At 39.7% G+C, this 14,873-nt stretch overlaps 1 long non-coding RNA gene across 17 annotated transcripts in view; it reads left to right on the top strand.

Moving 5' to 3' along the window:
* The window catches only part of LOC142013547 (uncharacterized), a 182,173-nt gene that overhangs the window by 66,823 nt on the left and 100,477 nt on the right, over positions 1-14,873 (top strand). The window lies entirely within an intron of this gene.

The raw sequence follows: 14,873 nt of genomic DNA, 5'->3' as shown, positions 1-14,873 counted from the left end.
GAGTAGACACAGCCTAAGCATGGAACAAGAGCATGCTGCATTTTTTTTTATGTCAGAATGATCCTCTCTGACCCCCGCGAAAAAACCCAAAGTATCACAGGACATCTGACTAATTTGTCACATGCATTTTTACCTTTAGTCCTGCCCAGGGAGACAGATATGTCAGAGTCCTAAGTGCAAGTTATCCTGTGTCAGTTGCCTTCCCTCTCTTTGCTTTAATTATGTTATTTTGCACCGCATTCCATTGATCTTTGCATAGGAACATCATGACTCTGTAACATCTTGAAACAACCTTGGCCTGAACCAGGCTATGTGGCATCACTCTTTAATTAGGAATTGGCAGCCTCCCAGATGCCCCATGAACCACAGTCATCACTTGATTGTCAGTCAGCTTTTGGTTCCCACACTCCATGCTTCCCTTCTGCTATTCAGTCCAGCTCATTTATGCTGTTAAATTGTAATTGATGTTTTCCTTGGTGTGGTTCCCAAATTTTGATCCTGACCAGACCAGACATTGCTGGAATCACAATGATCAAGCAAAAAAAGCTTCCTAATATACATGGTTGATATTCAAAACATTATGTCTATCTATCTATCTATCTATGTATCTATCTGCACACATACAGAGAGAGAATATTTTAAAAATACTCATAACTTGTTCTGTATCTTGGTTTTCCCTAAACTAATTATGGACTTGATTTTATTTTTCCAGCTTATCCTGAGTACCATCGTACTCTGCAAAGAATGCCACTCAATTCAAATGTGATGGCAAGTGGCAACACCTGGCTGTGTATTGGTGTGATTTTTAAGTTGTTAGGAAAAGTAAGAGCGCTCTAATAGGTATTGTTTACATTGGAGCTATAGTCAAACCTTCATAATTACAACCCTGATCCTGCAAACATGTATGTACCTAGTTAACTTTACTCATGAGTAGTCATGTTGATTTCAGTGTGGCTACTCAGTAAGTCACCCCAAGCACAGAACATGTTGTAGGACTGGGAGCTACTGTCATAGCCAAGCCCCATTATAAGTCCAGTGTGTGCATGTTCAGGCTCTTTCTTTCTAGTTTTGGCTCAGAATACTGGTTTAGTCTGAAAATTTCCAGGCTTAGTTTGAATGCAAAAGAAAATCTTTCTGCCAAGTTTAAAAAACACCTGCTCAACTTGTTCTAAATCTTTTAGAAAGATATTATTGAATTTTCAGTGGTTGAAGTGAGGCTGGGCAGGATAGCCTCTTCCCCTCATAGCAGAATACTGGGTGAGGTAACTGTGCTGCTCAGCTGCATATGGAAAATGCGATATGTACAATCTCTTGACTACCGTGGAAAGCTAAAAACAGGAAAGAATAGGTCTTTGTTCTGTGTATGGTGCTTTGGCCCATAACTGCTGAGTGAACTAGAACATAGTGTGGGGAACATACTGGGTTCATAGTCCAAATCTGAAATATATTTGATGTAGCATGGGTTATAAGAAGGTTTAGGGTTTTGGGGTGAAGGCTGGGCTGGAGCTGCGGGAGTTGACAAGTATCAGGAGGGTAGCTGTGTCAGTACATGCATCTGACAAAGTGGGTCTTTGCCCATGAAAAACTTATGCTCCAAAAAATCTGTTAGTCTGTAAGGTGCCACAGGATTTCTCGTTTTTAGGAGGAGTTGAGTTTCTTGTTAGAGTGTGAAAGGTGTGTGTTTTGAGTGTATGGTGATACTTCAATTCTTCTCTGCTTTCCCTTACACAGTGATTTGTAACTGTCTAAATGCTTGTGTTTTGTTTCAGCAGCATAACTGAAAAGTAGCAATTTTTTGTGTTAATTTGTCACTTTCTAGACTAACAACATTTTTACATGAGAATTTTTTTAAATGCATAGCTAGTTACAATGGTGGATTGTTTTTATTTTATGGTGATAAAAAGCTAAACTAAAAGCCACTAAACTCAGATGAGAGAGCTCATGTTCATGTCTATCAGTTTCTATCATCATTGTAGCAGAATGGTTAGTGTTAAACAGCATCTCCGAATGCGAACCTAGATTCCCCGCCCCCCCACAACTTCACGCATTTAGTTTTCTTGATCCTTAGCTGGCAATAAAGACAAAACACCTATCTCTGCCACCCTCAGAACTGACATCAGAATGTGAAGCAGTAGCTAATCTCACTTCTTGTCTCATGGCCAACATGTGACCCTGGCTGCAAAGCTCTAGCCAGGGGGGACTGGCAGGCATCAAGAGGCTTAGTTTTCTCAGCTCCCAAGAAGTTGTTCTCCTGAGTTCAAATGTATAAGGAGCAGTGCTGATCCTGTGTCATCCCACATGAGGGAAATAGACTAGTCAGGATGATTTCAGCTACGGCAGTGTTTTACATTAGCCTGCCCATTGAGGCATCAAGCTGTGCAGGCTTGGTGTGAACTTCACAAAAAAACAAGGCCTTCCATGGGAGTTTAGGATTGAAAGCATATTACTCCAGGTAATCAGCATACACAACACTGCTGCCTGAACTATATATCTTGTTCTGATCTACAGTTAGGGAACATTTTACAGTGTTAAAAAGGGAAATGGCTCAGAGACATAAAACTTGATCTTAATGAGATGTCTTACGAGCATTAGGTTTAATTGAAGTGAACCAATGGGTCCTACCCATCATTTCCATTTCTATATATATTTACCAAAAAATCTATGTATCTCTATTTCTATATATATATAGATATCTCAGTTCAGCAATTTCCCTGATATTCAGGGAAAATATCTGCCCCCAAAAGAATTTTATAACATTTGTACAAAAGTTAAGAGAACAGATTTTTAAGTCGTGCTCATATTTCTAATAGTACCAGCATTTCCCTGATTTTTCTACTCTGCCCTTGTGGTCTAGCTGTGATAAAACAACTCTGTCAGCTGTTGTTGGTCTTTATAGTTGCCTGAATCTATATTTAAGCCTGTAGAGCTGCTCTCCAGGACTTTTATTCAAATGACATTTTTCCTCTGTTTAGATGGAGTTGGAATTTTTTTTTTGGGGGGGGTCGGTGACACCAGCTGTCTCCAAAAGGATATTGCTACTCAGCAAAGAGTTTCAGCTTTCCTCCCTAGTGTGGAAATTGATACTGTGTCACCACCCACAGTGGAGTGGGTAACTGATGGCTACAATGTAACTGTATGCAATTTTCCCTCAGAAAAGGGGCTGTCCGTAGGTTTGTTGCCCGGGGAGCAGACCAAGAAATTGTGAAGTAATCTCTGACAGCCTTGTGCAGAGCTTCCCATCAACCAGCCCAGGAGAGGGAGAAATGGCTGTTCTCCCTTACCCAGGCTGTTCCTCATTCACTGGGGGCGGGCGGGGGGTGGGGGGAGGGTGGCATGTCACATGCTTTACTCCTTTGCCTGGACATAAAGGGCAGATTATCACTTGCCCAATGATTGTGAACTCCTAATTCCTAGCTTTTATCTAGCACTTTCATCTGTAGCTTTCAAAGCATCCTTATGCCCATTTTAGCTCATCTGTGGATGTGCACGATGGACAGGACAGCAATAATTAAAGGGATGTATGACGTCAAACGTAAATTAAGTAGAAGCCCAATCGACTTGAGGAAACAGTGGAACACTCTACAACACTGAAGGGAGTATGGACTATGTTTGTGGGTGTGGCAATCATTCAGGTAAACAACCAGAGAATTGCTACCAAGTGTACAATGTGAGGACCAAGGCAAATTGGCTGCTGTCACCAGTCTGAGTTGTAAGGGAGATTAACATCACAACAAACACAATAGGGAGTCGTCTTTGTGTTTGACTGTCTCTTAGTAACAATGTTCTCTTATCCTCCAATATCCACTCTTTTGTGGACAACTCCCCTGCACCTGCATGTATTTAACTTTAAACATTCCATGCTGTGGCTTTATAACTGTGTTATTACAATCAGATTATTTAATTGACAGATACTATAATGGTGAGCCATGAGATATTGGTTTGAACATCTGAGTGGAAACAATATGGCTGTGTCTACATGGGCAGCCTCTGTCGACAGAGGTCACTGTTGACAGAGAAATCTTGGCAATACCTCTGTTGACAGCTCACGTCTACACGTAAAAGTGACTCGAAAGAACAAGCTGCTCTGTCAACAGAGAGCAGCCAGACTGCCCTGCTCTGTGTCGACAGAATGGCTGCCTGGAAGCTTTGGAAACAATGGTGCCTGGGGAACCGGAAGCCTTTTCTGTTGACAGAACTGTCTGCATGGGGCACTCTAGAGGCATTATACCTGATCAGGTAACACTGTTGGCTGAACACTATCAAAACAAAAAGCAGTCAAGTTTTGTTTTGATAGTGTATAGACTAGCACGGCTTACTCTCTGTTGCTGTTGGCTGAACAGTTGAGTTTTGTTGACAAATCTCAACAGAGCACCTAAACCTTGTAGATGCTTGGTGAGTTTTGTCGTCAACAGCCCAGTTTTATTGACAGAGGCTGCCTCTAGACATGGTCTGTATAATGTTGTCCATGGGAGAAGCTGCTACTGAAATCTTAAGTCTTATTTATTTATTAATAAAAAGGCTTTTAGAGCTGGTTGAAAACTGGGAAATCTTTCCACACAAATAAGTCCTTTTGTTAAATAGGATTTTTTCTCCAAAACACTTTACAGAAAATTCTTACTTCTTTCTATTGAAAAGTTGAAGTTTGATAAAATGTGATCAGCTCTAAATAATAATTTCCATCACTGTAATTCCAGGATTGTGTAAGTGATTTAATCACCCGTTACTTTTTTAGGTCTTGCACCAAAGTTGGGCTTGGAAGGACAATCCTATGCATGACTGCTTTTCAAAAACCTAGCATCTAAACAACTTCCATGAGTGATTTTACTAAAAAATTTGGACAAGTAAAATGTATTTCAGACAAGGGTCCTGGTGATAAGGAAAATGTAACAGCCCAGCTTTAAAGCACATGCCACAGTAATGCCAGGGGTCTGACTATGTGATGGGAAGATAGGAGATGCAGCATATCAAGGAAGTTTCCAACTGCAAACTACACAAAAGAGCCAGTTGACAGAAAGACCACAGCATTGCATGATCACCCTCATCACAGCATAAAGTCCCAAATTGCACTGAAAAGTCTCCTTGTTTGTACATGACAGTGTACTGCAGATTGGATGTCTGTATGCATAAGGGGTGCCCAGAAAGAGAACCATGTTGGGTATATAGGCAATACACGTGCGTATGGAGTTTGAGTTCATATTCCCATTTGAGAGCTGCTACAGTGCCTCAGCCAGCCAGGAAAACTCAGGCACAAGCAGAGTGGAAGGCAGGAGTGAGGGATGAAGTGATCTCAGAGGAAGAGCTGAGGGAATTATGTCACAAGTAAGTTGCTGAATGTTGTCTTTTTCTGTCCATGAGCAGGTTGCAAAATTCTTCAACTTATGCAAAATGATTTGGAAATAACTTTCCCCTCCAGCCATGAATTAAAAATTGCTCTAATGTCCTATAGACTGCATCTAATTCATGCCATGTTGAATTTTCACTTTCAAATATATCATCCAAATCTACTCACAGTAAGTACTTCTGTTTAAGTTAACATTCCCTGATGGAAAACAAAACCTTTTTTTTTTTTTTAATTCTTCAAGCTTGTCTTTTCTTATGATCTGAGAATGCAAGTATGCCAGAGTTGCAAAATTCCATTCTTGAACTGGAATGAATTCTAGTTTTTTTTTCCTTTAAAATAGTGTTAGCTCAGCAGCCCTCTGCAAGATAAAGTGTATGCCTGGAAAGTGCCATTTATTTGCCTCATGTTCAGAATATGAATCCCTGTTCTTCCTCTCTCTTACGAAACTCTACTGACAAATGCTGCTTCCTCAGTGAAGGAGGAATGACAAGCAGCTAGGTGGCTGTTGGGACTCATTGTTCATGAACCACCTACAGGATATCAGCAATTCACTAATGCTTCTACAAACAATGCCCATTAGGGCAAGTTGCCATTGCTGTTTCTATTTGAGCTCCACAGTATTGCTTGCTTTCTCTCTGCATTAAGATGGAAAGGGTCATTGCAATGTGTTTGTACAACTTCAGAAAAATATCTGAATTAAGTGCATAGAGCTGCTTTTAAAATTGCTCTTTCCACTCAGGTTGATTAGCACCTTCCTTCCCTCTGTGCATACCTAGCTCCTTTCTCTAACAGTGTTTGACATTAACAGGGAAAGGCAAATGGGCGCAGATGGTAGCAAATGGCCCAGCCCAGCTCAGGTTAGTAGCAATGGTTTCATTGATTTCAGTGGGAACTGAGTTGAACATGTTGATTTCAGCAATTCTGTAGTATTTTAAAAACTCTCACTGGTTAAATAAAATCTTATGTTTTATTATTTGCTTTGTTTCCTTTTCATTGTTTGTCTTGTGTTTAACAAAAGAACAGGAATAGCTGCGTCACGAGAAGGCAGAAAGCAAAGCTGCTTGCATGCACTCACATAAAAGGAACAGTCAAGGGGATCTAGAGTCAGGGAATAAAGTCAGAAGAGAAAGTTATCAAAGCAAGTGGATTGGGAGGCTCACCTGCAAGGTTTGATGTGGATTGTTCACCACCATTTGTTCCTTTTTGAGGCAGCAGGAAGAAAGCAAGTAAGACCTGTGACTGACAGGGCTGTAACCTGACACTGGTAGAATGCACAGGTACAGGCCTCGGCAGCTGGCTTTTTAGCCCCAGTTTAGTTCCCCATCTGGTCGAAAGCTGCCACGTAAAGCTCAACATGAAAGGCTGTTTGAAAACTTAAATTAACATGTTTTATTTTAAAAAATTGAGCTGAGCGAGAAGTGAGGTAATAGCACCAAGATCAGCTTGCAGCTAAAAATCTCTGTCTCAGAATGTATGCCGTTAGTGATGGGTGACCAGATATCTTGGTTTATAGGGATAGTCCTAATATTTGGGCTTTTTTTAAATGGAGGTCTCTATTACCCCATCACCTGCATTCTGATTTTTCACACTTGCTATCTGGTCTCTCTGCCCCAAAACAAAACAGAGTATTCTGACTTGATTGATGTTAATACCATCAACTGGGCATTGCACCAGGCAGAAAAGTCTTCTCCAAAGTGAAACATAACACAACTACCAAATGAAACCTGATAAAGAAAACAGTGGGCCTATTTCAACTGGGCAGGGGCTAGTTTCAAAACAAAACCAACAACCTGTTTGTTTGTTTTTGTTTGGCTTCTTATGCACTTTTGGCTAAAGGAGTAACTAGTAACAAATGCTTAATAATGCCTATATGCTTACTGGACAGGAATGTATTAGGTTTAAGGGCCCAATTCTGTGAACGTGTGTTTACTACCAAGTAAAAATAAAGTGAGGCACATGCATAAGTGTTTCCAAAGTGGCCTTCATTTTTAAATGTGTCAGCGTCATATCAACTGCTGATTGGCTAAAGCTACACTATCATTCAGCAACTTTTTTTTGCAAAAGGCAATGACGCTATTTTGTGTTTTTAAGCAAAATTTAACCAAGCTATGGCTGGGTCTACACATGCCCCTTCCTTTTGAAAGGGATATGTTAATGAGCAGGTTCAAAAGATGTTAATGAGGTGCTGCAATGAATATGCAGCACCTCATTAGCATAATGTCAGCTGTGGAGATTTGAAAGTGAGGCTTTTCGAATCGTGCACCACCCATGGAGATGGGCCCTTCTGAAAGAAGGGCTTTCAAAAACTGGTGGGGGGTCCTTTCACAAGGTCCCGTCTTCACGGGTGGCACGCGATTTGAAAAGCCGCACTTTGGAATCGCTGTGGCCTCCATTATGCTAATGAGGTGCTGCATATTCATTGCAGCGCCTCACTAACATCTTTCGAACCTGCTCATTAACATGCCCCTTTTGAAAGGAAGAGGCATGTGTAGACCCAGCCTATCTGTTTTGGGATAGAGGGGGCATTTTTTTACATGTTCCATAATTGTAAGAAGAAGAAAACCATACATGTCTAAAGTAGCTCTTGGGGATACTTACCTTCAAAACCTCTTTTGTAAAATTGCCAGGAACAAATTTGCATGGCACAGACACAACAGTTCACCACCTGCCATCTTTAAAAATTGGGACACATTTTTCTCCTGACGATTTGCCAAATTTGGTCAGCCAAATTTATTAGGCTTTGATAATGTTCCCTTTGGCAGCAGTGAAGAATTCCCTTGATTTCAGGAATCTTACTGGGGAAATTCTATGGCATGTATGATGTGAGAGGTCTGGCTTTAAAATCAATGAATCTATGACTCTTGCTGAGACAGAGAAATGTATCGAATCTAGCTCCCCACTGATTAAATGGATTCCCCAGTGATTCACCAACAAAACAAAGCAGCAGAAATGTAGCACTTTAAAAACTGACAAAATGATTTATTTGGCGATGAGCTGTCATGAGAAAGACCCACTTCTTCAGATCAATTTCATTTCCAATACAGACTGACATTTATAAGTACCAAGGACCAAAAAGGGGGGAAAAAAGGCAATAAAACTGACAAATCAAATAGGATAGAAGGAAGGGGGTGAGGGGTGGGGGATGTTAATTGTCCTGTCTGAGGTAATTACGGAGCATCAAAGGAAGGGAAGCAGTCCTTGTAATGCATGAGGTAGTTGATGTCTCTGTTTATACCATGTATTAATGTGTCGAAGCTGAATATATACTCTAACTCACAAATGTCTCACTCTAATCTGTTGTGAAATTGTCTATGTTGCAGGACACAAATTGTCAGATCTTTAACAGAATGGCCCACTCCACAGAAGTGTTCACTGACAGGCTTATGTGTATTGAGTTTCTTGATGTCTGCTCTGTTTCCATTTATTCTTTGGCAAAGGTGCTTCACCAGTTAGACTAATTTTCTCTGATAGATGGACATATATTACTAGCTGGTGTCAATAAAAATTTCAAAGTTTTATGGCACTGCATCATGCTGTTCTCCTTTACTGAGTTAATCTTTCCTTCTTCCCCCTCTGCTTCTGCCCTCTGAACAATTCATCATTGCCTAGTAGACTGTAGCACCAAAGATGTCCCTTCTCCCCTACGCTTGTCCCTTCCTGCTTACCACTCACTAGAACTCCTTGTCTTCCTTTTCAAATATCTTGCATATAATATTCCTATTGGTTGAAAAAGCAACGAGTCAAACTTTATTACCTCACAAAGAAGACTTGCTCAAGGTAACATCTTTTACTCATACTATTTCAATAAAGCCAATAGGACTGTGACCCGGAGGAGTTTGTCTGCCTTGAAGCTTAGAACATTATGGATATCTAATTAGAGTTTAGTGAATAATTTGCAATGAATGACTTATTTGATTAACCTTATCTTTGTTTTGTACATGCAAAATTTCTTTACCATGATTATCACATTTGAATATTGTATTCTAACTATCTTTTCCTTAGTTGTGAATATTGTAGCTAAAATGTTTCCTTAGTTGTGACAAGGCAGAGACGTTGTGTGATCTTTCTGTCCCTTGATTGCATGAATATGTGCATTGCTGGCCAATATGCTTGCATGAATGAACTTAAAATTTAATGGCCTTTGAATACTCACACGCAGCTTGAAAATTTTTTCTTTCCCTGAAAATTTGTGGGAGCAAAATGTGTTACTGTGAACATTTACAGAAAGCAAACATAAAGGAGGCATAAATACTATATATCAAGTAACTTTTCAAATAAATATTTGTGGAAAATACATGATCCAGCTCTACCTCTGAAGAGGCAGGTGTAGTTAATAGTATGTTAAAATACTAAGTCTTAATCTTTTAAATTTACACTTACATACACACATACATACAAAAACTACATTCAATTTTTTAAAATGACCAAAGACAATTGACTCATCATTCCTTCCACGGATACAAATTGGCTTCCAGTTTTTTAAAATCTTCATGACTTTTCTTCTTGGTTTCCCTCTCTGGCTTAAATGCTTTCCATTACCTCTTCTGTGCCCTCAGATCTTTGGGTACTAGTTTACTTTCTGCACCCTCTCTCCACTTGTCTCTCTATAGTGAGAATATGCCCTTCACCATCTGGAGTTGTGTTCAATTGGTATAGTTCTTCAAATTCTACTTCAGGACACAGCTCTCCTCCAGATATTTTTAAAATATCAGGTTCTATCCCTGAACATAGTTAATCTGTCTTTAATTCCCTCTGTAATGGGTTGGTTGCATCCTTCTAGAGCCCTTTTTAACTTACGCAGTATCAGACCAGTGTAAGCTACATCCATGATGTGTATTTGGCAAATATGCACTGTAACTGACTACAGCCTGTCTGGTGAAAGCTTGTACAGAAGTTTGGTTCTCCTGAACTGAAGATGATTGTTCTTTTAAAGCTTAACTAATCTTACAATTCATTATGTGGCTATGAAAAATAATTGACAATTATTTGAAGCTTAAACTAAAAGAAGTTACTTAAAATAATTTTGAATAGAGTGGCAAAATAATTCCTTAGGCGTTGACTGAAATTAGCTACCAGATAGTATTAACCAGAGAACTCCATCCTATTGTAAAATTCTGGCTCAGGACACTAGTGCTGGGATAAGACCCCTGGCAGAGTTTCTACATGATTAAGTACTCCATTCCTTTTAATCATTTAACAAGAGCTATGGGTCTGTACAAAACACCGTAATGGCAAGGTGCTTTTGGTGTGTGATTTAGACATCTATGCAACCTGCAGCTGTTGATCTTTTTCTTTAGAGGGGGCCCCACCTGAGGAACAGTTAAGCCGTTTAGCATTCAGTCATTTTGCAAAGAATTTGGATGCTTGGTTGGTTGTGCAAGGAGTCCTAGTCGGAGATGCTGCAATATTTTCTTGTTTGAGTAAATTCATGACATTTATATCAGCAAGAGGAGAACAAAAGTATGATTACAAAATGTAAACTGGAATCTATCTGAGCTTCTTTGTTATTTTGCTGGTCAATGAGCAGGGTAGAATAGAGCCAAGGAATACGCATTGCATCATTGCAAATATGTGCCTCACAAACAGACTTTGTTTTCTTTTACAATGAGGTATAATGTTATGTTGCAAACAGAAACTTCTGGGCTCCCTCTGAGAGCTATGGATAGTTAACGTCATAGCATCTAAAGCTGCAGTTATGTAAAATAGTTATGGTTGGGTATAACATATTGCTGGGAACCACCAGCTATTCAGTTCCAGCGTGAGTGCAGCCTTCTTTCCCAGCCTCCAGGGAGAAGCTACGGAACTCAGGGCTCAAGAAAAGTCAGGGAAGAACTAATGAAAAACAGGGACATGAAAGAGGCCAGAGGGGGAATCAACAACTGAGCCAGCACTCTGATCACTTAAATATCAATCAGTTGCCATGGGGTGGATATGGATATTATTGTGCCTAATTAGCAGATTAGTCTGTGGATAGCTAATTAGCCTATTTAGTACAGAGCATAGAAGTAGAGCCAGAATCAAGAAGGATCTCTGGGTGAACAGATCTCTTCCTTCTTCTTGGCAGAGGAGAAACCAGCATTGTAAATTCTGTGGTAAATGGATCAATAGAAGTGGTGGGGAGACAATGTAAATAAACTAGACAATGGAGTTTAATGACCAAAGTTTGCTGAACAGTTTTGTGTAGACATAGCAGAAGATAGGATCAGGATGTTGCCCTTAGCACAAACAGTTATTCCTTTTTTGAGTTTTTGCCCTAGGTCAGGGGCTGGGTTGACCTGCTTTTAACAGATGGAGGGAGGGGGAAATAGTTAAAATTGACATTTTTATGAATTGTTGCAAATACTTCTAAAATACATGTTCTATATAATGTAGGATGTAAGGAATATGCAGTAATGTGGTATTGGGGTTTAAGTATGCATGTGTGTATGTTTATATGCACACAGTATACTCATTATTTATATGTCTTAAGAAAAAAATTATACAAAGCAAGGCACAAGTTAGGAAATCTGAGAATTTGAATTCTCCCTTTACAAACTTTTATCTGGGCTGCATATACAACTAGAGCTTCTTAACAAAACTGCTCAAAAATTTTCAGTCAAAACTTATGGTGACCAAAATTGACCCCTTTTCATAACTGCAGGGTTTTTTTGTTTGAAATTGTCAGCTGTTCAATGGAAAAACTGAAACCCTCAAACAAAGATTGGTTTCAGAAAATGAAAATAATTTTTGTTTTTATTCACTTCCTCCCTTAAATTCCACAAATTAGGAACATTGGCAAAGGAAAAATGTACATTTCTTCCAAAAAAATTCACAAAAAACTTAACAAAATAGTTGTACAACATTTTTTAGTGTGAACAAAACTATTGTATTTCTTTTCTGTCACTACAGAAATGGCTGAACCGTTTAGGCTGAAAGTCCCAAAACATTCCGGTTCATCAACACACACGGCATGGCAAACTTCTGCTGAGACACTTAACTTTGGGCAATTCTAATCAACTGAAAATTGAGTCTTATAATGAAAGACATTCTAAAGGAGCTGTTGATGGCTCCACCTCTAATTAATAGCATTTGTGGGTGATGTAACAGGGCACCTATTTGAGATCCATTGTGCTAGATGCTTTTAATAGGTGCGAAAGAGAGTTTACAGACTAACTGAACAAGACAGAGAATGGAAATATTGCTATTCCTATTTTGAGGATGGGGAATGGAGGCACAGAGTGATTAATTAGCTCACCAAACCAGACCTGGAAAGACTGTGACAGTGGAAAGAAATCCCAGACTTCCCAAGTCATAGTCAAATGCTCTGACTGCAAGATGTCCTTGTCACTAATCCACGGTTATTCAAACTCATATTCTACAATCTCTCTTCTAAGGACTGTCTAATACGTGTCTCTCTCTGGTTCTGGTTGCTGCTGAAGCCTCTTCCAGTCTTATATTTTGGAGCATAGGTCATTGACGACCATTTGGCAACATCCCCTGTCCTGGGTGATCTTTTCCAGTTCTAACCTTTCTTGTTCTGGAGTGAACACATTTTGTTTGGTGAAACCACTCCCCCGGGGCTATCTGGCACTTCACTGTGTAGTCAGAGGACAAATTCCATAGAGGGCTAAGCTGCACTGGGGGGGCAGTGTGCTGAAAGAGCAGTATGAAACAGCATTAACGGGGGGAATATTGAGCCCCAATAAATTTTATATAGGCAGGTAAGGTTTTCATGTTAGTACAGATAATTAGTTCATCAAACCTATTTTTGTGCCTCTGCTGGTAGTCACCATTTGATGTTTTAGCGGAAAGCAACCTCCTCCCGCCCGCAACAATAAAATACCTGGCAAACGTGTATGCTAAATATGGGCAAAAACACTCTGTCCTATGGAATGCCTTCTATTAACTGAAGTCAGTAGGAGCCACAGGCCTAGCACCAAACAAAATGAGGCCACTACTTTGCCCTCAATTTGTTTTGTTTTCGTTTAATCCATTCTTTGAAAACGTTGGCAGCTCCTGATAATACTGGGAATTTATTTAAACAGGAGCGTAGGACTCTGAATGGATTGATTAAAATGCAATACATGTGTAGAACAGAAAGATTTAAGTTTCTTTTTAAAAAAGGAATTCAAAAACTTAAACACATGCTTAATATTTTGCTGGACTGGGGCTGATTGTTTTCCTATTGCTTTTTGTAATGATGGCTTTCCCTCTTTCCTGTGGGACAGTTGATGTGCAGATGGTTTTAGCAACAACTACAGACTTTGAAATACCTCTCTTCCTTTAATCTTCCACGTCAAACATCACATCAGGCAGGCATATGACTGAAGCACAGAAAACAACAAATATAGTGTGTGCATAGGTGGACAACATGGACAATAAGACATCAGCCAGCTATTTATTTAGATAAGTATGATGTTTGTTCATTAGCCTATGACTTGTTTGACCAGTAGGCTCAGCATTGAAACAGACTTATCTGCAACCAAATGCCTATCTCTCTTGAGCGTTTAGATGTTTTGCTACTCAACTTTTAGTATTTAATTCACATTTGTCAATGGCACATTTCTGTACGAGCTGGCCTCGGGGCGAGCTTTGTAGGAGAAGACCCAAAATTTAGCTAATGTAGAATGTTCAAAGAGGGCATTTGCATAGGGCTCAGCATTTCAAAAGGACCTGGAGATCCTGGCCACAGCTGCCACTGCCTCAGGAGCTCCAGGCCCCTTTGAAATGACATGGGAATGTCACTCCACCATCCCACTTGATTTCTGAGGTTGGCGGAAGCCTCTTGCCCCTGCCCCTTCTGCTCAAGGCCTAGCCCCTTCCAGGGACATGGAGCTGGGCCCTCCACATCTTCCCCCTCAGCATGCAGTTGCTGTTGGCTAGGCTGGTCAGGATCATGGCATGCGCACTTGTAGATTTTCAGGCTTCATAAAGTCAGCCTCTCATTTTGAGGTGCAGGTTTACATCTATAAACATGTGCACACATTTTTGCCCGTACAATTGAATGGCAGGGGCTAATTTCAGTGCTAATACATCTACTTAGTCGGTAGCGGAGTACCTGAATATGAGTCTACAATTCAGTTGCAGAGGTGGAAATAAATGTGCAAATTACAGACTAAAATAAACTCCTAAACCAGTTGCATTTAAGAAAACAAGGGTGCAAGTACAGCCATTTGCAGATGTAAAGGTAATCTGAAGGTAGGTAGGCCAGACTTTAGCCGAGTAGAAATCTTACATGAAAGTATGTCTGGCTTTTGGTAGCTTGCTAATTTTCACATATTAATATTCAGCTAAAATACTGTTTTACAATCAATAAAGTATTCAAATGGAATTTGTTGACTATAATCATTGAAACCAGCTCATTAATAAATAACAATTATAAAGATGACAGCAAAGTTGTGGCCTAGAATTAAATTGATAACGTGGAAATCAGTGAAATCATGTGAACACAAACTGCAGAAATTAGGAATGATGCTGTAACAAAAGATAATGTAATACTTTTTTTGCACAGTCTTTTTTTTTTCTTGACATAGTCCTAAGCTCTTTAAATAAT

The sequence above is a fragment of the Carettochelys insculpta genome, chromosome 5 (genome assembly GCF_033958435.1).
Source record: "Carettochelys insculpta isolate YL-2023 chromosome 5, ASM3395843v1, whole genome shotgun sequence".
Classification (NCBI taxonomy): domain Eukaryota; kingdom Metazoa; phylum Chordata; order Testudines; family Carettochelyidae; genus Carettochelys; species Carettochelys insculpta.
The sequence above is the reverse complement of the archived record's forward strand: the minus strand, read 5'-3'. Positions and strand labels throughout refer to the sequence as shown.